The sequence below is a fragment of the Ursus maritimus genome, unplaced genomic scaffold (genome assembly GCF_017311325.1).
Source record: "Ursus maritimus isolate PB19 unplaced genomic scaffold, ASM1731132v1 scaffold_7, whole genome shotgun sequence".
Lineage (NCBI taxonomy): Eukaryota > Metazoa > Chordata > Mammalia > Carnivora > Ursidae > Ursus > Ursus maritimus.
Window position 1 is genome coordinate 44,275,163 of NW_024426885.1, and position 27,262 is coordinate 44,302,424.

Here is a 27,262-nt window from a genome sequence, read left to right on the forward strand (position 1 = left end):
TCTGTGCTTGGTGCTTTCTGTTTTTGGAAGATTATAAATTATCATTTCAATTTCTGTAACCGATTTAAGACCTAATCAGATTGTTTCTTTTTGTATGAGTTTTGGCAAATTATGTCTTTCAAGGAAATGATCCATTTAGATTATCAGATTTTTTGGCTTATGGTTATTCTCACTGTTTTTTGTTATCTTTTTAGTTCCCATGGGAACTTTAGGGATAGGCCTTTTGTCACTTCTGATATTAGTAATTTGTGTCCTCTTTTTTTCTTAGGTTATCTTGGCTAGAGAGCTTATCATTCTTAGTCCAAAGAATAAGTATTTGGTTTCACTGATTTCCTCTACTGATTTCCTGTTTTCAGTTTCACTGATTACTTTTCTAATTTTTATTATTTCTTCTGCTTACTTTGGATTTAAGTTGCTCTTGTTCTTCTAGTTTCTGAAGGCAGAAATTTAGATGATCGGTTTGAGAAATTTCTTCTTTTCTGACATATGCATTCAACACTACAAATTTCCCTCTAAGCACTGCTTTTGTTGGATTCTGCAAATTTTGATAAGCTGTGTTTTCATTTTCGTTTAGTTCAAAATATTTTAAATTTCCTTTGAGATTTCTTCTTTGATCCATGTGTTACTTAGAAGTGTGTTGCTTAATCTCCATGTATTTTGAGATTTTTCAGTTATCTTTCTGTTATTGATTTCTAGTTTATTTTTTGTGTAGTCTAAGCGCAGACACTGCATGATTTCTATGATTTTAAATTTGTTAGGGAGTGTTTTATGGCCCAGGATGTGGTCTATATTGCTGAATGTCCCGTGTGAGCTGGAGTAAAATGTGTACTGTGCCGTTGTTGGATTAATTAGTCTATAGATGTCCATTATATCCGGTTGATTAATGGTGGTGTTGAGTTCAAATATGTCCTTACTGATTTTCTGCCTCATGATTTTGTTTATTTCTGACAGAGGAGTGTTAAAGTCAGCAACACTGAGAGTGGATTCATCTATTTCTCCTCACAGTTCTATCAATTTTTGGCCTTGTTGATGATCTATTGTTAGATTTATACACATTAAGAATTATGTCTTCCTGGAGAGTTGACCCCTTTATCATTACATAGTGTCCTGCTATATACCTGATACTTTTCCATGCTTTTATTCCTGCTCTGTCTGAAATCAAAATAGCTACTACTGATTTCTCTTGATTAGTGTTAGCATGGTATATTTTTCTCCACCTGTTTACTTTTAATCTATGTATTTCTTTAAAGTAAAGTTTAATATAAGTAACATGTAGTTCTATCTTGTTTTTTGAACTATTCTGACAATATCTGTCTTTTAATTGGTGCATTTAGAACGACTGGCATTCAAAGTGATTATTAATCTAGTTGGATTAATATTTACCATATTTATTATTGTTTTCTGTTATTTGTCCTTGTTCTTTGTTCTTGTTTTTGTCTTCTACTCTTTTTTTTCCCACCTTTGTGGTTTTAATTGAGCATATCGTATAATTTGATTTGCTCTCCTTTCTTAGCATAGCAATAATATTTTTCTTTTTACTTTTTTTAGTAGTTGCCCTAGAGTTTACAATACACATTTACATCTAATCAAGTCCTCTTTCAATTACCACTATACCACTGTATGAGTATTGTGGATGCCTTATAATAACAAAATAATCCTAATTCCTTCTTTCCATCTCTGGTATTATTGCTGTCATTCATTTCACTTATGTATATTCACTTATATATACTTTTTATATATGCATACATATGGTATATTCATGAATACACATAATTTAATATACTGTTGGTATTATTTTGAACAAACTATTATCGATTAGATCATTAATAAAAGAAAAAGAAAAGTTTTTTGTTTTACTTTCACTTATCCCTCCTTTAGTATTCTCCCATTCTATATGGAGATCTGAGTTTCTGACCTATATTATTTCCCTCTTCCTAAAGAACTTCTTTTAATACTTCTTTCAAAGCAGGTCTATTGGCAATAAATTTGCTCACTTTTTGTTTATCTGAGAAGTCCCTCTTTTTCTTTCGCTTTTGAAGGATAATTTTGCAGAGTACAGAATTCTAGGTTGATGGATATTTTCTCTCAACACAAAATATTTCACTCCACTCTCTTTTTGATTGCATGATTTCTGAGGAGAAATTAGATATAATTTTTATCTTCCTTTATAGGTAAGTTGCTTTTTCCCCATTGGTTTTCTTTAGGATTTTTTTCTTTGTCTTTGGTTTTCTGTAGTTTAAAAATTGTATGCCTTGATGTAGCATTTTTTTTGAGGGGGTCATTTTTCTCACTCTGTGTTCTCTGAGCTTCCTGAATCTGCGGTTGGGTGCCTGCATTAATTTGATGAAATTTTCAGTTATTATTGTTTCAAATATTTCTTCTGTTCTTTTCTCTGTCTTTTTTTTTCTGGGCTTTTCATTATGTGTATGTTACACCTTTTGTAGTTGTACTACTGTCCTTGAATATCCTTTTAGTCTTTGTTCTCATTGCTTTCCAGTTTTTGAGGATTCTATTAAAATATTCTCTAGCTCAGAAATTCTTTCCTCAACTGTATCTGGTCTGCTAATAAGATCATCAAAAGAATTCTTCATTTTTCTTTAGTGTTTTTTATTTCTAGCATTTTTTTTAGTTTTTCCTTGGGATTTCCATCTCTCTATTTACATTGTCCTTCTTTCTTACATGTTGCCTATTTTATCCTTTAGAGACCTGAACGTGTTAGTCATGGTTATTTAAAATATCCAGTCTGATAATTCCACAGTCCCTGCCATGTCTAGTTCTGGTTATTGTTTTGTCTCTGTAAATTATTTTTTGCATTTTGTATGCCTTGTAATTTTTTCTTGTTAGACAGACATCTTGCACTAGTCAAAAGGAACTGCTGTAAATAGGTCTTTATTAATGCAATGGAAAGGTATGGGAAGAAGGAAGTATTCTATAGTCTTGTGATTTGGTGTCAGTATTTTAGTGAGACGTTGCCTTTTGACTGTGAACTTCAAAAGCGTTTCCCAGTCTTTTTCTTCTCCTTTAGTTGAAAGGAGATGGGATGGAGTTGGGTATTTCCCTTTCCTGGGTCAGTTAGACTCTGATAGTACCTCGGCATTTCAGGGTCTGGTTAACTAGTTTCCCCTGAAGGCAGACCCTGTAAAGAAGAACAGAGTGATCTTGGATATTTTTAAATGGCTCCTTTCCCTTCTCACTGCCAGAAGCTAGAAGGAATTTTTCTCTGATATTTACTGTGTAAATCAGGTTGAGCTCCTGGAGGTAAATCTCACAATATTGTGGGGATTCTCCCATGACAGTTTCCTCCTGGAGTTTTAAACTCTCAGTGTTGCCTGTACTGAACCTCCAGCAATTTGTCAATTACAGTTCAGGTTTTCCTACCCTGGTGCTATTTTCTGCAGTGGTTTCTGCTTCTGAGTCTCCGCTAAGGTAAACCATGCCTTCCTGTCTGCCTTTCTAATGTTGGGGACAGTGGTTTGACCTGCGTCTTCCCCTCTCTTCTGGATCCAAGAAGAATCACTGATTTTTCAGTCTGTTCAGTTTTACACTTGTTGTTAGGATGGAGTGGCAACTTCTAAGCTCCTTACATGTGGAACTAGAAACCAAAATTCCCATATAGAACTTTATATCTTTTTTGAAACTCATTTCCTCTAATAAATATTTACCTATATTTCTTGAAATACAGTCTTTATATCCACAATTTTATTGGAGTTTGATGCCAAAAAAAAAAAGGATAGCACAGATTTAGTTTATTCCTCTAGTTTTACAGGTGAAAAAACTGGGAAACCTCAAAGAGCAGTGACTTATGCAAGGCTGAAGCTCACTGAGGATTCTCCCATCCAGGTAGTTTTCTCTGAGACAAATAAAAGGGGAGTGAATGAGTGGAGGAGGGTTTATCTGTGGCTCCAGGAACTTTCCCTGCCTCACAGTGTGTCTCAACAGGGTGTGTGTAAGGCAAAAACAGTGACCACATGTTGCAAACCTGAAGGTACTGAGAGAAATTCAGTTGATGGATATATTGAATTTTTAAAAATACTCAATAAAATGACTATTCCATGGGTCAGATCAAAGGTGACTTTTGAAGGTAAGCCCCATTGAGCAGAATAATGTTATCTTTCATTTGCATTCCTATACCATTATGTTCCACTGCATTCTGTCACATTTGTTTTAATTTCCTGTTCAAATGCTACCCTCCAGCTAGGCTGAGAGTAAATTAAACAGAGTGCCCTTTATTATTAGTTTGTCTAGTGCTAATATTTAACTCGGGAGCATAATAGGTGATCAATGTATATTTGGTGAATTGAATTGCTACATATCATTATAACAGGTAGCTTTAAGCACATAGATTTTCTCAAATTTTGCAAAAGCATAAATTGGTTGAGTTCCTTCCAAAACAGCCATTTAATAAATGTTTATTCAATACTGACTTCTTCTCTGGCACTGTGCTAAGATAAGGTAAAAAGGTAGACAAGTGCTATAGTTCTTGTCTTGGGCTCTCATTTTTAATGGGGAATATAGAAAAAAAAATATGATAAAACTATAATAGGTATATATATATATATGCCTGTCATATATATATATATGACAGGCACCTCCTACACAGAGGAATTTTCCCAGTAAGTTTTTAAGAAAATGATAAAATTTGAGGTAGGCCTTGGCAGATGAATAAAAATTTAACCACGTGCATATGGTAAGGAAAGGTCTTCTCTACAACAACAACAACAAAAAAGTGTATTTTAAGGGGACAGATGTTAATGTAAGTGACAAGTGGAAAGAACAAGGATAGTGTGGCTGGAACCAAAGTGAGTCTGGAAAGTAAAGGTTAATAGTTATAGTTAAGCAGATGAGCTCTTGTCTCAGTGTGGAATGGGGTAGCAGGGAGTGGACATAAGCTTTCAGGTTTTTGGCAGGAGTGTTGATTTTCAAGCCCCTAAAATTAGCTATGACTTTTCCTTCCCAAGGCTTTTCCCTATAGTAATCTACTACCATTTCATTATATGACATCTACTCAGTCAGTCCTGGTGGGAACCAATCTAGTAGTGTTAGTTTCTCCTTTCTTATCGCCCACTAAGCCAGATACCTTGAGCATGTTCAGTTTTCTCCATCTCCACTGTCATTGCCCAAGGCCAAGTACGGTGTCTCTAACCTGATCTAGATTGTTATCATCCTAACTTGTCTCCCTAATTTCGTTCTTGTCCTTTAACACAATAACCATAGCAATCTCTTATAAATGTCAATGAAAGTGTTTCTCTGGCACTTCAACTCTTTAATAATCTCTTGCTTCATATAGAATAAAACTCAAGCTCCTTATTTCAGCCTCCAAGTCTTGCATGCTGTGGCTCATGCTTTCATCACCAATGTAATTTTGTGACTCTGTGCTCTGAGTCCATCATGCTGCAATCACACTGACCAGCTTTCAGGTTTCCCACATGCATTCATCTCAGCCTTTCCATATTCTGCAGAGAGCTGACTCCTTCTCACCCTTCATGTCTCAACTTCAAATTCATGCTCTTGGAGTCTTCTTCATTCCTTTCATTTATATTAAGACTTCTTTATTCTCTTGTAAAATAAAATAAATATACAGAAAATTGTTATAAAATAAATATACAGCTAATTAATTTTTATGAGTATCAACACTGTATCAACACTTGACCAATCAGGTCTAGAAATATTGCCATACACATCAGAAGTCCCTCAAAATGCCTAGTTCCCAGCAAAATCTCTTCCATTCCCCTGAAGCAAATATTTTCCTAAATTTTTGTGATCACTTCCTTGCACTGCTCTAGTTTTATCACAGAAGGTTACCTTCCTAAACTCTATGCTTCAGTTTTGTCCCTTTGTTTTTGTTTTATTTATATCTTTCCACTAGATTTTGATTTATGGTTTCTATTTCTGTCCTTTTCCCTTATGTTTTATTTTTATTCGATTTTAATTGAAGTATAATTTACATAAAATAAAAGGCATAGATTTTAAATGTATATGTCAGTAAGTTGCTTCAAATGTATGTATCCCTGTCACTGCCAGGTCATTATCAGAGCAAGTTTCCTTTTTTCTTTCATTCCTATCTCCCAGAGAAAGCCACTGTTCTGATCTTTAACATTACAGTGTTTCTTGTTCTTGAATCTCATAGAAAGATCATTATCCAATGTGTACTCTTTGTTTCTAGGTTCTTTCACTCAACATAATGCTATTTCGTGTATTCCTTATTTGTTTTCTTTTGCTGCTGAATTCATTGTATGAATATACTATCTTATTTTTTAATCCATTCTCCTATTCACGGACATGTAGATTGATTCCAAATTTGAGAAAATATCAACAATATATGGACATTCTTATACCACTCTTTCTGTGAATATGTTTTCATTTCTTTTGGGAAAATTCCTAAAAATAGTACTGATGGATTGATTATATAATAAGCATTAGGTTAAACTTTATAAGAAACACATTGTTTTTCAAAACCTTCGGACCAATTTACATTCCAACCAATAATACAAGAGCTTATCAGTGGCTTCACATCTTTGCCAACAACTGTAATTGTCAGGTATAGCCGTTCTTGTGAGTGTGTGTTGGTATCACATTATGGTTTATTTTACTTTCCTCCATGACTCCTTCAGTTGAACATCTTATGCGCCTTTTAGAGAACTTTATTTGTAAAGTGTCTATTGAAGTTTTCTTTTATTTTCATCGGATACTAGATATTTTTGTCTTTATTGTAGGAATTTTTTTTAAAAGATTTTATTTATTTATTTGACAGTGACAGCAAGAGAGGGAACATACGCAAGGGGAGTGTGAGGGGGAGAAGCAGGCTTCCCGCAGAGCAGGGAGCCGGATGTGGGGCTCGATCCGAGGACCCCAGGATCATGACCTAAGCCAAAGACAGACGCTTAACGGCTGAGCCACCCAGGCGCCCCTGTTGTAGGAATGTTTTATACCCACCTGTATGCACACATACACACACACGCATACTTAAACCTCGCATACACAACTAAGTATGCATGTACACACATGTATACAAAAGGGTATGATGGTGGGTGGGTGTCAGGTGTATGTACTAAGAATATTTTCTCCAGATCTGTGGTTTGCCTAATTTTTCTTAATGGTATCTTTGAAGAGACTATTTAATTTTAATAATGTTTAATTCATCGATTTTTTTTTGGATATTTAGTCATTTTTGTCCATTCAAAAAATCATTACCTACTCCATGGTCACAAAAATATTCACCAACGTTTTTGTCAAAAATTTTCATTGTTTTAGCTTTTATATTTATTTAGATTGTAAATCTCAGATTACTTATTGTGTATGTTATGGTGTACAGGTCAAGATTTTCTTTCATAAAGATAACTAGTAATTTCAGCATCATTTAAAAAATATTTTTTTCTCATGGATCTACTTTGGGAGCTTTGTCAAAAATCAATTGGCTTTATTTGAGTGAATTTATTTTGCTAATCTGGTCTATTTTATATTTTAATCCTTATTCCAACGCAGGTCTGTCTTTAGCCTTTTCTTCTTTAACAAAATTTTTTAAATTATTCTAAGGTCTTTGAATTTCCATGTAAGCTTTAGAGTTATCCTGTGAATTTATTAAAAACCTGGTGTTTTAATTGGGACTGTCTTGAATTATTTATTTATAAATGTTCATTTATTTAAATAATCTCTACACTCAGCGTGGGGCTCAAACTCATGACCCTGAGATCAGGAGTCCTACATGTTCTTCTGACTGAGCCAGTCAGGTGCTCCTCTCTTGAATTTTTAATCACTTTTCTTAAACTTTTTTTTTTATTGTTACCCTCCAAACCCAAGGAGATTAAAAAAATCTATTTAAAGTCTCTCAAACAAGATAAATTATATAATAAAGAATATGATTCTATCAGGTAGGGTTTAGCTTTGGAAGGTAATAAGCCATTGTATGTGTAAAGGGGTTTTTTGCCCCCTAGGAAACAATTTTTGCCCTTTTGGGGGTGGTGCTTGCCCCTGTTGAGAACACGTGCTTTAGATCAATGTGCAGAGAACCATAATGATATTCGGTCTTCCACTGTATGAATTTGATATCTCTCTATATTTATTTAGGCCTTCTTTAAATTCTCTGACAATATTTTCTGGCTTTCAATGTACAGATATTTTAGAGTACAGATAGTTTCCTTTTTTGTTTTAGTTTTCTTGTACCTTAAAAAAGTGGTATTTTTATTATATTTTCTATACAGTTAATCTTATAATATTGACATTGTAACTTTTGAAATTTCAATGATAATTCTGGCAATTATTTTGTGATGGGTTCCTTAGGATTTTAAATCTAAGCCATCATCTCTCTAGGAGTAAGGGCAACAGGCATTCCAGTCTTTATGCAACACCCTTCTGGGGAGGGTTATAAAAATTTAAATGAGGAACCACTTCATAAAGTTAAAAGTAATAGGCAAATATTTTGTTGTTTGCATTTTTAGTTGCCTCTCCATATCAACCAGTATTGACTCTGCAGTCAAGAGCATGCCCATTGTTGTCTCTTCCCTCAGAGGGAGCAAGATGTCTGACAGGATGGATGGACTGGTTTCCTGGATTGCCAAAGGTAGGATTACAAAGGTTTTCCTTTATTACAGGGTGGCTGAGAAAAGGGGAGTTTCCCAGCTGGCCTCTAAAAGAGAATACAACAGAAAGATTTGGCCAATGACTGCAAGTTTGTATAAACAGTCTTTCTTTCAAGGCTGCCTCTGAGAGGGTCTCTGGAGTATAAATTTATCACTGAGGCTCCTAACCAGAGTTTCTCCGGGAGCTGACTTTGATATCCCTCGAGACATGTGAAAAATGGTGGTTCTGGCTGGCTAAGGTCAGGAGACATGAAAACATGCAATTACAGTGGAGTCACATTCTATTTTCTCATCATCTTGTGTTTGTGTATGGCTCTGTTAGCTTCAGTATTGTGCAAGCTTGATAATTAGTTCCTTGGAGATTTCCGGTACTGACTTGAATTAAATTGAGGAGAAAGTTTTCATCAAACATCATGAGATCTGGATATAGAGGAATGAATGTGTAAGACAGTGTGAATAAAGAAAAACAGAAGTAAGTGCACAAGAGACTGGAAATAGAGTGAGATGGTGAAAGAGAGTATAAAAAAGGAAAGAAAGCTGAAAGGAAGTTCTAAGACATATCCTGAAAATCTATTGCATATCAGGTATTTTTAGATATTTTCCCCTTTTCATAACCTTTTTAAAAAACTTAACAGCAAATGTAATACATGCTTGTTTTTAGCAAGCTTGTAAATTACAGCACTTTATAATTGTAAAGATAAAAAGTACCCGAAATCCCTGCTATACCATAAATAGTATAATGTACTGCTTTTCACTGTTTCTTTGGCATCTCTCTACCTACCTGCCTATCTACCTATCTATTGATCAATAGATTAGCCTCTCACAATTTAGATCAGAAAGAGTAAGTTATTCTGTATTTTAGACTTTCTTTAATATTACACATTTTAAGCAATTTTATTGAGGTATAATTTATATTGTAAAAAACCGGGGCACCTGGGTGGCTTAGTCAGTTAAGCAACCCACTCTTGATTTCAGCTCAGGTCATGATTTCAGGGTTGTGAGATCAAGCCTGTCATCTGGCTCTGTGCTCAACATGCAGTCTTTTGGGGATTTCCTCTCCTTTTCCCTCTTCCCCCTCCCTGCTCATGTGTGTGCATACGCTCTCTAAATAAATAAATTAATTAATTAAAAAAAAAACTTAAAAAAAAAAGCCCAGTCCACTGAAAATGACGGTTTGAGAACTGATGAATTTATGCACTTGTCAAGCATAGCCCCATTCAAGATATAGAGCATTTTCATCTAGAAAGTTCCCTTATGGCTTTTGCATGTAATCATCCCTAACTCTTGCTTCAGGCAACTACTGATTTCTAAAGCTTTACACTGGTTTTGTACACCAACTATACATTAGTGTCATATGTTAGTTTTGCAGTTCTATTTCATATAAATCAAACCATATATTAAGTATTCTTTTATGTCTGGTTTCTTTTGTTCTGGTTCTGTTTTTGAGATTTATTCATGTTTCCTCGTGTGTGTGTGTGCGCTCATTCTTTTTACTGTAGGGTAACATTTAATTGTGTGGATATATCACCATTTCATTATCCATTCCGCTACTGATGGTTCAACTTAGGACTATTATGAATAAAATATTACATTTTTCATCATTAAATTTGATATTATCTGTAGGTATTTTGTAGATATCTTTACTAACATGAAGAAGATGCCTTTTATTTCTAGTTTGCTTAAAGTTTTTTTCTTTTTTTTCCTTTCTTACATTTTTTTTTTTTACCATGAATGAGTATCGGATTTTTCCAATTTTTTTTCTGTCTCTATTGAGATGATTGAGATGTGACGAGGATCATATAATTTTTCCTCTTTTACATGTTAATGTAGCAAACCATATTTGATTTCCAGACGTTGAACCAACCTTGCATTACAGGGATATCTGTACTTGATCATTTTGAATTATTCTTTGTATATAAGTCTGGATTTCATTTGCTAGTTTTGGTTCTGGAGTTTTGAATTGATGATCATGACTAATACTATCTATAATTTAAAATTTCCAGAAATTCTTTGTCAGCTTTTGGCACTAGTGTTGTATTGCCTTTATAAAATGATTAGGAAAACATTCTCCCTTTCTCTATCTTCTGAAGATGTTAGAGTAAAACTGATGTTATAATTCTGTTAAGTGTGTAATAGAATTAACCAGTAAACCATCTGGGTCTGTAGTTTTCTTTGTGAGATTTATTTCTATGGTTTAATAGATATTGAGCTCTTCTAATTTTCTCTTGCTTTTTGTGTTATTTTTGTTAAGTTGCCTTTTTTAAGGAATTTGTTTCATTTTATAAAATTATCAAATTTTTAAATAATATTCTTCATTATCCTCTTAATAACATTTATAGGACCTCTAGTAATATTCCTCTTTATATTTTACTTTCTCTTATTTATTTACTTAGAGAGAGAGAGACAGAGCATGGGTTGGGGGGGTCAGTGCAGAGGGACAGGGAGAGAGAAAATCTTAAGCAGGCTCCAGGCTCAGCAGAGTCCAATGTGGGGCTCCATCTCATGACCCTGAGATCATGAGCCAAAATCAAGAGTCAGATGCTCAACCGACTGAGCCACCCAGGCACCACTTCCTCTTTATATTTTTGTTATTGGTATTTTGTATTTTTTCTCTTTTATTTTCTTGATTAGTTCTCCTAGATTTTGGATCAATATTACTAATCTTTTAAAAATTTGTGGGCTCTGTTGATATTTTTTCTTCTGCTTATCTGTTTTCTATTTTATCAGTTTATACTCTGAGCATTATTACTTCTTCCCCTTTTAAATCTTGGTTTTAAATTTGTTTATTTTTCCTCAGTCTTTTAATGGAGAAACCTAAATTACTGATTTTAAATCTAAAAATTTAATCTAATATTTAAAAATAGGATTTGCTTTCATTGCATCAAATTAATTTTGAGATGCCATCTTTTCATTACCATTTAAAGATTTTTCTAAATGTCATTGTAATTTATTTTATCATTGTAACTTATTCTATGAGAATTTGTTTTTATGTCAGTATTAATAAATTTTTCAATATTTTGTGATTTTATATATGTTTATTATTAATGATTTCTAATGAAATTTTATTAGAGTCAGAAAACATAGTCTGCTAGTAGATGCATATAGATTTATGATTGTTGCATCTTTTAGGTTATTTGTACTCTTTATCACTATGAAGTTTTTCTTTAATTCCTGTATTTCTCTTTGCTTTGAAGTCTGACTGTCGGAGATTGATGCACCATACCAGCTTTCTTAAGCATACTGTTTACATATAATACCTTCTTTATTCTCCTACTTTCAAACTCTTTGTCTTTAATTTTGAAGTTGGGTCTTTGTAGACAGCAAATACTGGGTCTTGCTTTTCATTACTGTGGTTTTCTTAACATTTACATGTAAATGTTACATCTAGTCAACATTTACATGTAATTATGGTTGAGTTTATGTCTACCATCTTTCTTTGTGTTTCCCTCATGCCCTTTTTGTGTTCCTTTCTCTGTTGCTCCTTCCCTGACTTATTTTAGGTTAATTGAATACTTGTAGTATTCTGTTTTGATTTCTTTATTGGGTTCTTAGCTGTAACAATTTTTATGTTTTCTTAATAGCTTCTCTAGAGCTAAAAATATGCGTTCTTAACTTATTAACATCTATTAGAATCAATACTGTACCAACTAACACCTGACTCTTCACATTTTTTACATCAACTTTTTCCATCTTTCACTTTATACTTGACAATTCCTACTTCACAGATATAATAATTTTACTGTATTATATTTGCATTTGTCCACTCTCCTTCATTTATGTTATTGTCGTTGTATCTTTTACTTCTATACACATTATCATCCCTACCTTAAAGTATTATTATTTTTGTATTGCACAGTGAGTGGTCCTTTAAGAAAATTAAGACATAAAAAATATTTTATATTTATACTCTCATTTACCATTTTTGATTCCACCTCTTTTGGGTCAAATTTCCGTCTGGTATCATTAACCTTAAACCTGGCAAATGTCCTTTAGAATTTCTTATAACCTAGGTTTGCTGGTACTTTTCTAAAAATAGTTGTTATAAAAAAATAGCTTTATTTCATCCTCCCTTTTTGAAGGATATTGTCAGTAGAGAATTCTGTTTCTCTATTCTTTTAGCCCTTGAAAATTGTTCCAATGTCTTTTGGCTTCCATTATTTGCGATGAGAAGTCAGCATTTATTCTTATCACTGATCTCTGTATATAATGTATTGTTTCCCACTGAATCCTGTCAAGATTTTCTCTGTATTTGGTTGTAACCACTATGACTCTGATGTTGCTCTATGTGGGATTTTGTGCATTTATCCTTCTCGATGTATCCTGAGATTCTTGGATATATAAATAAATGTTTTTCATCAAATTTAGGAATTTTCAGCCATTATTTCTTCAAATCTTCTTCTACTTCATTCTCCCCCACCCCCCTTTTTTTAATATTAGAAGTCTTATTACAGACATGTTAGAACATTTGATGTTGTGCTTCAGTTTCCTGATAAACTCTTGTTCATTTTTTTTGATTATTTTATTCTGCTTTATCAGATTGAATCATTCTATCCTTGAGTTTGGTTTACCATTTCTTTATCCATATCAGATCAGCTCTTAAGGCCATGCAGAGAACTTTCCATTTTCTTATTATAATTTTTAGGTCTATATTTTCCATTGGTTCTATAAATTATATGTATGTATGTAATTTTTAAAACGTTTTTGTATATATGCATAGTTTTCTTTTTTGTGGCATCTCCATTCATTAAATTTTGAATAAATTTTCAGGGCACCTGGGTGACTCAGTCAATTGGGTGACTGGTCTTTTGATTTTGGCTCAGGTCATGGGCTCAGGGTCATGGGTTTCGGTCCCACATCAGACTCCGCACTCACTGTGGAGTCTGCTTGTCCCTCTCCCTCTGCTCCTCTCCCACTTATACTCTCCTCTCTCTCTCTCTCAAATAAAGAGATGAATAAACAAAATCTTTATAAAAATATTTTTAATATATTATTTTTGTTCCTTGACCATATCTTCCTTTAGTTCTTTCAATAGATTTGTTATACTGCTTAAACTTTTTTTTTTTTTTTGCATTTTATTTACTTATTTTTTTCATCATGATTAGTGTACTCTAATCCACATCCCCTATTCCCCCATCCTCCCATCCACTTCCCCTCTGGTAACCATCAGGTTGTCCTCTATGGTTAAGAATTTTGTTTTGTTTTGTTTTTCTTTTTTTTTCCTTTTCCTTGTTTCTTTTTTTCTTAAATTCCACATATGAGTGAGATCATACAGTATTTGTTTTTCTCTGACTGACTTATCTTGCTTAGCATTATACTCCCTAGCTCTATCCAAGTTGTTGCAAATGTCAAGAGTCCATTCTTTTTTATGGCTGAAAAATATTCTATTGTGTATATGTACCATATCTTCTTTATCCATTCATCTATCAATGGACTTGGGCTGCTTCCTAGTTTGGCTGTTGTAAATAATGTTGTAAACATAGGTGTGCATGTATCCCTTTGAATTAGTGTTTCTGTATTTTGGGGGTAAATACCAGTAGTGTGATTCCTGGATCTTAGGGTACTTCTATTTTTAACTTTTTGAGAAACTTCCATATTGTTTTCAACATTAACTGCACCAATTTGCATTTCCACCAACAATGCAAGAGGATTCCTTTTTCTCATTATCCTTGCCAACACTTGTTGTTTCTTGTGTTGTTGATTTTAGCCATTCTGACAGGTGTGATGTGATATCTCATTGTAGTTTTGATTTTCATTTCCCTGATGATGAGTGATGTTGAGCATCTTTTCACTTGTCTATTGGCCATCTGGATGTCTTCTTTGGAGAAATGTCTGTTCATGTAGCCAATGTCAGGGAGATTATTGTCTGTGCTCTCTTCAAAGATTTTTATCGTTTCTGGTCTCATGTATAGTCCTTAATACATTTTCAGTTTATTTTTGTGTATGGTGTCAGAAAGCAGTCCAGATTCATTCTTTTGCATGTGGCTGACCAGTTTTCCCAGCACCATTTGTTGTAAAGACTTTTTTCCATTGTATATTCATTCCTCCTTTGTCAAAGATTAATTGACCATATAACTGTAGGTTTATTTCTGGGTTTTCTATTCTGTTGATCTGTGTGTCTGTTTTTACGTACCATGCTGTTTTAATTATTACCACTTTGTAATATAACTTGAAATCTGACTTGTGATACCTCCAGTTTAGTTTGTCTTTTTCAAAATTGCTTTGGCTCTCAACAGTCTTTTGTGGGTCCATACAAATTTTAGGGTTGTTCTAGTTCTGTGAAAAATGCTGTTGGTATTTTGATAGGGATTGCATTAAATCTGTAGATTGCTTTGGGTAGTATTGACATTTTAATAATATTTGTTCTTTCAACCCATGAGCATGGCATGTCTTTCCATTTCTTTGTATTATCTTGAATTTATTTCATCAGTGCTTTACAGTTTTCAGAGTATAGTCTTTCACCTCTTTGGTTAGGTTTATTCCTAGGTATCTTATTGTTTTTGGTACAATTATAAATGGTATTATTTTCTCAATTTCACTTCTGCTGCCTCATTATTAATATATAGGAATGCAGCAGATTTCTGGACACTGATTTTGTATCCTGTGACTTCACTGAATTCATTCATCAGTTCTAGTAGTATTTTGTGTGTGGAGTCTTTTGGGTTTCCTATATATAGTATCTTGCCATCTGCAAATAGTGAAAGTTCTACTTCTTCCTTACCAATTTGAATGCCTTTTATATCTTTATATTGTCTAATTGCTGTGGCTAGGATGAACAGTACTATGTTGAATAAACATGGTAAGAGTAGACATCCTTGTCTTGTTCCTGACTTTATGAGAAAAGCTCTCGGTTTTTTACCATTGAGTATGATATTGGCTGTAAGTTTTTCATATAAGGACTTTATTATGTTGAGATATGTTCCCTCTAGACCTACTTAGCAGAGGGTTTTTATTGTGACTGGATGTTGTACTTTGTCAAATGTTTTTTCCTCATCTATTAAAATGATCATATGGTTTTTATCCTTTCTCTTATTGATGTGACATACCATGTTGATTGTTTTAAAAATATTAAAATACTTTTGCATCCCAGGAATAAATCCCACTTTCTCATGATATATTATTTTTAAAAATATATTGTTGGAATCAGTTTGCTAACATTTTGTTGAGACTTTTTGCATCTATATTCATGAGAGATTGGTCTGTAGCTCCTTTTTTTGTGGTGTCTTTATCTGGCTTTGGTATCAGGGTGATACTGCCCTCATCGAATGAATTTGGAAGTTCTCCTTTCCCTTTAATTGTTTGGAATAGTTTAAGAAGAATGGGTATGAACTATTTTTTAAATATTTGGAGAATTTGCCTGTGAGGACATCCGGTCCTAGATTTTGGTTTTTGGGAGTTTTTTGATTACTGATTCAACGTCATTGCTGGTGATTGGCCTATTCAAATTTTCTGTTTCTTCCTGCTTTAGTTTTGGTAGGTGATATGTTTCTAGGAATTTACCCATTTCTTCTAAGTTGTCCAATATGTTGGCATGTAGGTTTACATAATATTCTCTTACAACTGTTTGTATTTCTATGCTGTTGGTTGTTATTTCTCCTCTTTCATTAGTAACTTTATCTATCTGGGAACTCTCTCTCTTTTTAAATGAGTTCTGCTGGAGGTTTATCTATTAGAGGTTTATTAAAGATATACTAGCTCTTTGCAAAGAACCAGCTCCTCATTCAGACCTGTTTTTTTTTTTTTTTTTTTTTTTAGTTTTATCATTTATTTCTGCTCTAGTCTTTATTTCCTTCCTTTTGCTGGGTTTGGGTTTTGTTTGTTCTTCTTTTTCTAGCTCATTTAGGTGTAAGGTTAGGTTGTTTGAGATTTTTCTTGCTTCCTGAGGGAGGCTTGTATTGCTATAAGCTTTCTTCTTAGAAATACTTTTGCTGCATTCCAAAGATTTTAAACTGTTGTGTTTTCACTTTTATTTGTCTTCACGTATTTTTTTAATTTCCTCTTTTATCCTGGTTGACCATTCATTGTTTAGTAGCATGTTATTTAACCTCCATGTATTTGTGCTCTTTCCAGATTTTTTCTTGTGACTGATTTCCAGTTTCATAGCATTGTGGTCAGAAAAGATGCATAGTATGATTTTGATCTTTTTGAATTTGTTGAAACTTGTTTTGTGGCCTAATACGTGATCTATTCTGGAAAATGTTCTGTGTGCACTTAAAAAAGAATGTGTATTCTGCTGTTTTAGGATAGAATGTTCTGAAGATGTCTGTTAAATCCATCTGGTCCAGTGTGTCATTGAAAGCCGCTGTTTCTTTGTTGATTTTCTGTTTGGATAATCTGTCCGTCATTGTAAGTAGGGTATTAAAGTCCCCTACTATTATTGTATCACTCTCAACTATTTATTTTATGTTTGTTATTAACTCTTTTATATATTCGGGTGCTTTCATGTTGGGTGCATAAATATTTATAATTGTCATATCCTCTATTGTGATTATATAGTGTCCTTCTTTGTCTCTTGTTATAATCTTTGTTTGAAAGTCTATTTTGTCTGACATAAGTATCGCTACCCTGGTTTTCTTTTGGCATCCATTTGCATGATAAATGTTTCTCCATCCTCTCACTTTCAATCTGCCATTGTCTTTCAGTCTGAAATGAGTCTGTGCAAGAGATGGGCTTCTTAAATGTTTTTGTTTGCTAATCTTACACTTAGTCATTTAAAGTTGGTTTCTCTTGTATATGTTCTTCGTTGACTAAATTTTTCTAGAATTTTCCCCTGTCGTATATTTAAATCACATAGGGGACATTGACCCTAATTCATTATAGAGACTAAGGATTGTGTTTTCTTACTTTGAAGGTTCTTGGTTTTTGTTCTGGTAGGCAATTCAGTTTAATAGCCGATCACCTTAACTTTGTATATGGTGGGTTTTGCTCTTTGTTAAAACAGATCTATAGAAAGCCAGACTTATTTTCTGAGTTTATCTAACCTGGCAAATTCAACTTCCCAACTCTATTTCCCCAATTACTCTTGTCAAGGTCTGGCTTAGACTTCATTAGGTCTACAGTAGACTTTATTTTGGACATGGTTCTTATTTTAAGGTATGACTTTTCTGATGTCTCAGGTGGATGCCTATAACGTTAATGAGGTCTCTGCTCCGGCTAGGCTGCTCCTCTAATATCTCCTAGTACTATCCAAGTTCTCCCAAGTACATTTGCAACCTCCCACCTTTTGGCATGCACAGCCCATCCCTTGAACAAGGAGTCACAGGGAATCACTCACAGTCTCCCAGTGACCCATCCTTCATAGTCCTATTCGATGCTTCAGCCCTGGTCTCTGCTGCTTCTGCTCACTGAATTTGTTAGAAAAATGTCCTCAGGTTGAGAGCCAGGGCACTCGTGGGGCTCAGCTCATGAGTCTGACTTTGCTCAGCATTAAGTATCTGCACTGCCTTTTGTCCACTGCCTGCAAGTGGTTGTGCCATCTGTTTTTTTGTTTGGGTTTATTGGTTTGTTATTGTTTAGTGTGGTACCAGTTATTCCAGTCTGAAGCAGAAATCATAATATTTTATCCTGAATATAAAAATTATTATACTTGCATTAAACAGGGTTCTCTGGGGAAACAGAATGAATAAGCGGCGGGGGGGGGGGGGGGGGGATTTGTTCATGTGATTGTGGGGCTGGTAAGACCTAAATCTGTAGGACAAACCTGAAGGCTAGAAATTAAGGTAAGAGTTAATGTTATAGTCTTTAGTCAGAAATCTGAAGGGCAGGCCAGGCAGGCTGAAAACTCAGGGAAAGTTTTTATATTGCAGTCTTGAAGCCAAATTTCTTCTTCGGGAAGCTGCAGTCTTTTAAGGCTTTCAATTGATTGGATGTGGCCCACCCACATTATGGAAAGTAATCTGCTTTATTTTATATGAATGTTAATCACATCTAAAAAATACCTTCAGGGGCACCTAAGTGGGTCATTTGGTTAAGCATCTGACTTGATTTCGACTCAGGTCATGATCTTAGGGTTGTGAGATCGAGCCTCATGTTGGGCTCTGTGCTGGGCTCTGTGCTGGACATGGAGCCTGCTTAAGGATCTCTCTGCTCCTGAAACTAATATTATGCTATATGTTAACTAACTAGAATTTAAATAAAAACTTGAAACAAACAAAAAAAGAATCTTTTTCCCTCTCAAATAAATACATAAATAAAAATAAAAATAAAAATAAAAAATATCTTCATAGTAACATCTAGACTGGAGTGTGGCCAAACACCTGAGCACTATAGCCTGGCCAAGTTGACATATAAATTAACTATCACAATACCCACAATTCTTATTTAGCCCCAATATGTGATCCTCTGTTGCCTAATACTCAGTTCCCATAATTTTATTTCCTTCTTTTCACTATTTCATAAAGAATATACTTCTTCATATGTCTTCACCTGAACATTGGTTATTTCTTTGGATTGAGTACAATAATCATAAGTATTAGATTGAATAATTGGAAGACATTAATATATCTTACCATTTGGTCCTCTGAGGAGTTTAACATTTTATATTATCATTATAAATATATGAAAGTGTCAGTATCTTCCTATGATGGAAAATTCTCAATATTTTTTGAAATATTTTTATTTGGTGGGGAAGTTATAAATTGTTAATGTTTGCATTTGCTGAAATATAATTACAAATAAGTTTAAGAAAGCTTAACATTATTTTGTTCAAATTTGTAATTATTGTTTTGCATATTTACATTGAACTTGCCAGTCTTCTTGTAGGCTTATAATGGGTAGTTTTCTAGTTTAGATAAATACTCTTTGTCATCTGCAATTTGCAGTTTCCCACTTTGTTAGTTGCTATTTATTTTTCTGTTTAACTAGAATGAGCAGAAAGCTTTAAAAGAGCAACCTAATTTTTAGTATGGTGAAGTTAGCAGTTTCTCAGATCTCTGATTTATAGAGAATTTCTATTCTTTCTGTTTTTTATGCAATATTACACAGGCAGTATTCCATGTAGAGGAATGTTTTTTGATTATTCAAAAGATTCTTATTTTAAAAAAAGATTCCTAGTACTAACTGCCATTTTCCCCCCAGTTTTTGTATTACTTACAGAACGGTTTAGAAGCCTTTCCTTCAGGTTTTTCCCGAACTCCACAATACGTCGCATAACTTGTAAAATGCCCATGTCAAAACCTTAGAAGAAGTCTCTAAATTTTTCCCAGGGTACCTCGTTGGACACATCCTCTATATTTTAATATGTAGTTTTCTTAGCGTCATTATTTTGAAAATAATAATTGCAGTTTGGGTTTTTAACTCAGGAGAAAATACGAGGGCTGAGAGTTTTGATCTTGTTTTTATTCCTTTTGTATTTTACTTCTAATTCAATGTTACTATCCTGAGAGAGAATGGTCTCTACAGTTTTGCCTTTGTATATTTAATGGAGTCTGAACAATAGGAGAGAATTTTTGTGTTGCAGCAAGAACAATATTGGAGAGAGAGCAGAATTTGCCTGTGAGAATGTTGAATAACCAGGTGTGATTCAGGACAGAGTGTCTGTAAGGAGGCTGGAAGAGACATGGAGAGAGATTCCTCTGGATGAAAGAGATAATTGGAGCCTGGAGAAAGGGGAGAGAGAGGTCCCTGGATTCCTCAAGCATGGGGAAGTATATCCTGCTGTCTATCTGATGCTGAAAAAGATAAAAAGACATAAAGAAAAGGATAGCTGTGAGTTTCTGGCTTTGACTAAATAGCCTCTTGCCTCAAGCAGAGACCCTATAGGCTTCAGTGAAAAATTAGAACTAGGGAAATTTTACATCTCGTGGTTCCTGGGCTTACTGATGCCTCAGGACCAGAGAAGTCTTCTCAATTTAGTGAGGATAGGTAAGTTCCCAAAATATCATACCCTGAGAGCCAGAAGCCCAGTGGGAGTCAGAGGTCGAATGTGTCATTCACCATGCAGGCTAGGGCCAGGGATCACAGCTAGTTAATTCACTGAAACTAGGTTAGTATTTTTTGAAAAGCTGAAGCTATGCCCTGAAATTTATAACCACTATTTTCTTATAATTTAATAAACCTGTTCTTTCATAGTCTTGTGAATTTTGTTAAGCCTTGATGTATTGAAGATTTGGAATAATGAATTAAATTCTACTACTTTAATGGTATTTTTGTTCATCTCTATTTTCAGCAGTTTTGTTTTTTATCTTGTTTTGTCCTTTGCTGTTTTCTTGTCAAATTAAAGACTGAGGCTACAATGTCTCCACTGTGGATTTTACATTTTGCCACATTTACATTACTTTACTACATTACAAATATAAGATAACTCATCTTTTTTAATGCCTTAAACCCTCTTTGTTTGTTCTTTTCTGTCCTGTATCTGTTTTTGATTATCGAATATGTCTGCACAATTGTTTTTCTAAGGTAATCGTCTTGTTTAAGTGTAGCATATAAACACCATAAAATACATGTTTTTCATGCAAAGATTGTCTTCATTGTAGAAAATGTCCTCATTTTGATTGGTCATATGTACGGATCCATTTAGTTTTTAGTCTTAAAAATATTCTATGTCAGAAGTCTACAGTCTATAACCTGTAGGCCAAATGTGGCCTGGCACCTGTTTCTGCATGAGCTAGAATGTTTTTACATTTTTTTAATAGTTAGAAAAAGAAAGGAAAAAGAAAAGTATGTAAGAATGTGGCACACAAGACTTAAAATATCTACCATCTGGTACTTTACAAAAAAGTTTGCTGACCCCTGCTCTGTTTTATTTCAAAACACACTTTTAGCAGATGCTGTCCCAGCCCACTCATGTTCTCTCTGTGCTTATCCAAAGCTGGCACATGTGTTTCTTTGACTTAGGGAGGGGGGGTTCCATTCTCCATGCCCAGTGGCTGGGGCAGGCTCTATGTGCCAAGGCATGAATGCCACCTGGCAGCGGCCCTCAGCAGTGCACTAACATCCACCCCCTTGCTCCTCAGGTGGGAGAGCCCTAAGGACATATTCTACACCGGAGTCCCCAAAGTGATCAAGCTCCTTTGACCACAGCAGTGACAGGCTTGATACTACATACTTTATGTCTTCCTTTTGTTCCCTGTCTCACTTCCCTGTTCCCTCTCAGTGTTCCCTGATATTATCTCTCAAATAAACTACTTACACTCAATTCATATGTCATTGCTTTAAATAGTCTTTAGAATGCTATCTTCTATTTTTTCTGCTTCCTTGAATTTTACCCAGTTCCTTAATTTCATACATAATGCATTCCTGAAAACATGTTCAAGTATGTATAATTTGAGAAGACAGACTTACATTCTAGAAGTTCTCAGAGAACCAAATACATCATTGAAATTCCTCCTGACATTAGCCTTTAGTCATTAATTCAAAAGTATATTTTAAATATTCTATAACTAATTTTTAAATTTTAAACTTATTTTTCTTCACAATTTCTCACAGTTGACTATGTTTATCTAATCATTAACTGAGGCTGAAAACTCATCTCTTTAAACACAATAGTTCCATTTTTGCCCGAGTTTTATTCTAAATATTTGAGCTGCCTATGACTTGGTAACTTTCCTTCTTTCTTTTTCTACTTTCTAAATTAAAATAATCAGGTCCAAATGAAAAGAGTTTCTCAAATAACTGAAAAAATGCTGTTCTTCAGATAAAGACAACAGTGCGGCTGCTAAAATGCATGTTTGGCAAACAGGCAATTTCACCTTGAAATATTTCAATGTTTTTACCGCCAGATGAAGAATGAAAACCATAATTGCCTTAAGAATGTTATTTCAGAGCAAACAGTGCATTCATTTTCTAAAGACTACTATACATAAAAACTTTTTTTTTTAATCAAGAACCCAACACCCCCCCCCCCAACCTTTTTCTCTTTCCTCCAGGTGCCCTTATAGTTTTGTGCTGCAGTAGCTTTTTTTAATTTGGTAATTTCTCTTGTTCTGTTTATTCTTGCAAAAGGAGACATTTATTTACCTAGTGTTTATTTCGGACGCTGGTTCTCAACCATGACCACGCAGTGGAGGCCAGCCTGCTTTAAAGGCAATACAGAGGCCTGGGTCTCACCTGCAGAGGTTCTGATTTAATGGGACTGGGATGAGGCCTGGGCTGTGGGAATTTTGAAAACTCCCCAGGTGATTTTAATGTGCAGCTAAAGCTAAACCACAGGTAGAATCATCTAGGAGTTGAGGTGGATTCTCTTGGACTTTGATCTGTTCTTGTTTGAATCTTTCACATTATGAGAAAGAAGGAAAAAAGCCGCATGTGAATGCACAGTGTCGTCTCAATAGGGGGCTCTGTTTCTTTTCTAAAGAGCTTCCGCTTTCTCTGGTGCTTTATTTGAAAGCAGGAAGTTGCACGTTCCTAGATCTTTGCCTTGCGGCCAGGTGCTCACCTACTGCCACTTCGTCTCGCTGGAGGATGCAATGTACCACCAGCTCATTGCTTGGCACCGCTGCTCTAAGCATGCGGAAACCAGGGGCTTTCTGTTGTCACTGCTGTAACGTAGGAATGGACCCCAAGTCTAGACAGAGCGCAGTTTTTTAAGTTCCTCCCCCACTCAAGTCTACCATCAGCGCCCCCCTCCCCCACTTCCTCCTTACTATCAGGCATCTCTTCTAGACTGCAAAGTATGAGTTTTTACCAGGCTCATATCTTCTTAATTCTTTGATCATTTGAGGCAGAGGTGAGTCCAAACTTTCCCTTTTGGAAAAGCTGAAGGCGAACATTCCACTGGAAGGCTGTCAACATCCCTTTTTTGCGTCTTCTTGTGTGCAGCAAGCATGGCATTGTTATTAACTTCAAGTGTTTATTTGGGGCTGCTTTAGCGAAGCTGCTTGAGACTGTCATGATGGCTTTAGGGAAAGTTGCAGAACATTCTTCAATTTAATCTGCTTGCACTTTTTAGTCAACATTGTTTAAGTTTATGGTACATGGCTGCTAAGATTTCCTTGTCGCTAATGCCAGCAAAGGCTCCTCTCCTTCACTCCCATCTTATTCACTTCAGTAGTGATCTAGGAGTCAGGAAATAAGTGTGCTTGCTCTCACAAAGTCTGAGAAAAATGTGATTAGTGATTTTTAGTGGAGCGGTTTGGGTGGTCAGAGTGTTCTAGAGTAATGTGGCATGTTGCCAGTGAAGCCAGAAGTCGTGGATTCATTCCGAGAAGATGGGATCTTCTAAGATTACAGGAGCTTCCAACGGTGACAGCCGAGCCAAATTACACACATGTCCAGTGTCAGAGATGGAACTTCCGCTCCCATCGCCCCACCATCATGTGGTCCTAATTATTTCATGCAGCAGACATTGCCCTTTCTACCTTCATTGGGCATCTTACTAAGCAGGGTAGGCCCATCATAATAATTCACCTGATAGGTGCAGTTCGTTGGTGCATGGACGGTCTAAGCAGGACTGGTCAGAAACTGTCCAGGACATGTAAGGCACAGCCTCCATCCCAGTCTCTTTAGCGATGAAACCTGGAAATATGAGACACAGGAGTTACCAGTGGCCTTACTGCCTGCTCTGTGGATGGGTCCCGCTGACAACAAATGCCATCAAGCCAAGAGAAGGGATGAGACTCAGGGAATGTCCTGAGCATGTTCAGGATTCTGAGGCTGAGCCACCCAGTTTTATCCAGATTTCCATCTCTTGGATAGCAAGTCAGTTCCTTTTTGCTTAAAAAGGTTTGAGTTGGGTTTACATCACTTCCAAACAAGAGTCTGAAGTAATCACAGCACTCAAGTCGTAATCAGATCTGAGTTTGCGACATGCCTCTCACCCTGGGGATTTAGATATAGGCATTTCTGCGAAATGATAATAATAATATCAACACATTAGAGAATATATGGGAAAATTCTTGCCTTGGTGTCTGGTATGTAATTATAGACTATCATAGCATTCAGAAATTACTTACATCCCCTCCCTTTTTCTCCTCACTCCTCTCCACCCACCAGCAAAAAAGGCAGAAAAGGAGATCCCAGACACACCAAGCAAGGTGCCTGTTCTTACGTGTGGTGCTCCATGAAAGGGTCTGCCATGGATGTCCTAGTTTGGGGTCCAATATAGTTTCACCTGAATCAAGCCCTACATTGTCAAAGAAAAATGGAAATGCAAGTCTTTTAGATCATTTTCCCTGTGTGAAAATCCAATATTTCCCCCTTTCTGAACAACTATATACCTTTTCTTAAAGTCTGTGACAATGTGCAGATCTACAAGTGATAACTTGCTCCTCGTGACTTCGCCGTTCAGAACTAGGAAGTAAACTCTGGCAAAGTCTTAAAACAGACAATGCAACAGTCAACAGAAAAATAAAGGAACATTTCATGTTATTCAATTTCAACAATCTCTGTAAACATCTTCAAGAAGCCAAAGCCTTCTATCGATCAGTTTAGTATGTCATTCTACTCCAGAGGAAAATGGTAATAAAATGAATGCCATTAAGTGTTTAGAGACCACATCACAATATACTATGTGTGACAGGTCCCTCTGCACGCAGGATGTTCCACATTTATAAATAAAAATCTTCTTGTCCGCTTCCTAAAATCATTCCTTGCTATAAAATTATACCTGGGTAATTTTATGTTTCAGATTCTTATCTTGTGCTCATTTGTGCATCTTCCTCCTGCTTCCACTTTGGTGACGGTAATATATTTATATCCTCGCTTGGAGTTCACAGGCAGCAGTGGGAATTGCGTAAACACACCAGGGGCCTGACAAGGCCATGGAATACCTCACTCTGTTCCTGTATGCTGACTCCTCTTACAGAAATGTGCTTGTCCTTGGAAAGTGTCTCTTTATTTCCTGCTTTTAGATACCTCCGTGTCTTTGTGCGACTCTCCTGCCAAAGATCCATCAGATGAAAACTAGAAACTAAGCCAATGAAAACAGCAGACAGGGCTTGGTGTCTCAGAAACCCTGTGTGCTTGTCAGTTACCATGAGCATCATTTCCTTGCATACGGACATAAATGCCTGGTATACAAAGTGTGCTTCTTGCCCATGGACCTCTAGATGAAAGAGTATGGGCCCTGTCGTCAGTAGAGAGGTTTGTTCAAGTCCAATTTCAGTTAACTAATTATTTTTATCCAGTGAAGAGTCATTTATCCCTGTCAGCATTGTGTCTCCACCTTTTATAAAATAGAAGTAATAATAACACATAACCAACCAACAGTTGGTTTAAGGTATAAATGAGATAATGCATCGAAATAAAATCCAAAACATTTTTGCAAAGACCATACTTTGGAGTCAAATCAACCCAAGAAAACTTCCCAGCGGATTATGGATATTGTCCTCTGGAAAAGTAGTCCTAGTAAGACCAAGTTGAAGTGCTCCTCTTCTGGCAGGGGGAGGGGAAAGTTAAACCACATAATTAGCCACCCTTTTTTTTTTTCCCAACACCCATTTTTTTCCCCAACACTCAGTCTCACTTTCTCCACGGACACGTGAATGACCTAAGAACACTTCTGAATTGCTAACAGAAGAAAGGCATTGAGGTGGCTGCAGTAAAAACACCTGCTCATTTCTCTGCCATTTGAGGCTGTGACAGAACTGTTACTCATCATGATCCCAGAATCAAGAAGCAATGCCCACAGATCAGTCAAATGGAATTCTTCCTTGGCATAGAGTTAACCAAGGGAGCTCCTGAGACTCTTAAGTAACCATCTGAGAACTGACCGCATGTGGGCTTGACAGTCTGCAGCATGGGACATTAGAAAGCTAGCGTGATGCTTCTGAGATCCAACACTAAGCATTCTGTTTATCTGCAGTGGATCCCCACATAGGGCTTGATCCTTCCATATGATTTCCAAAGCCTTTCCATCTGGCTTCATTTTCTCTCCTTGCACGCCACCGTTCCCACACCATAGGCTGGCCTCTCCAAATTTCTATGCAAGTCATAGCCTCCGTGGTGTGTGTACTGGGAGACTGGATTTTTTTTTGGGGGGGGGGTTGGGGTTTTTTGTTTTTTGGACTATTTTTGTTTTTGTTTTGTTTCGGTTTTGGTCACACTGCCTGTATTTCAATATCTCTAACACTGTCTTTTCTGGAAGACAGCAAGTAAGCGCTGATGAAGCAGCCTGTAAGACCTGCATATTCTATTTCAGCATGAAAAGAACAATCTCTGGAGACAGCAGAGACTAGCCGGGGCACCTTTTTGCTTTTCTTCTGCTGTGTGGCTGTCAGGAAGGTCATTTGGGCTGCTCTCGCTTTCAGTGGAAAGTAACTCTCCCTTACGTGCCATCAGGCAGTGGTCACAGAATTCATGGTACTTTCTTATGTCATAATTTTAATTATCCTCATGCTGCAAAAGCCAGAGATTTGGACGTTTAACCATTTCATACCAAAACCACACCATCATTTATAAAATACCTAAGACTCTGAGAGTGGCAGGATAGGATTCAGAAAAACATACATCTTGGGTTAATATTTTAAAACATGTCATAAATGTAAAAAGACATTAATTCACCATAGACTTTGTGGAAGTCTCCTTTCCAGTGATGAGAAAAGGGCAAAACATACTATACATTGAACTGGTATTTCGCAAAATAAACAAACATATTCCATCAGGAACAGAAAAAACTCAGTAGATTTGAAAATGGTTATAGAAAAAAAATTATTGCTTAGACAGTGGTCATCAAACATTTTTAGCAGAACTGTTTTGGCCTGGGGCAGAGATGAGCCTCAGGCTGGAGTATAGGGTTAAGGAATATTTGC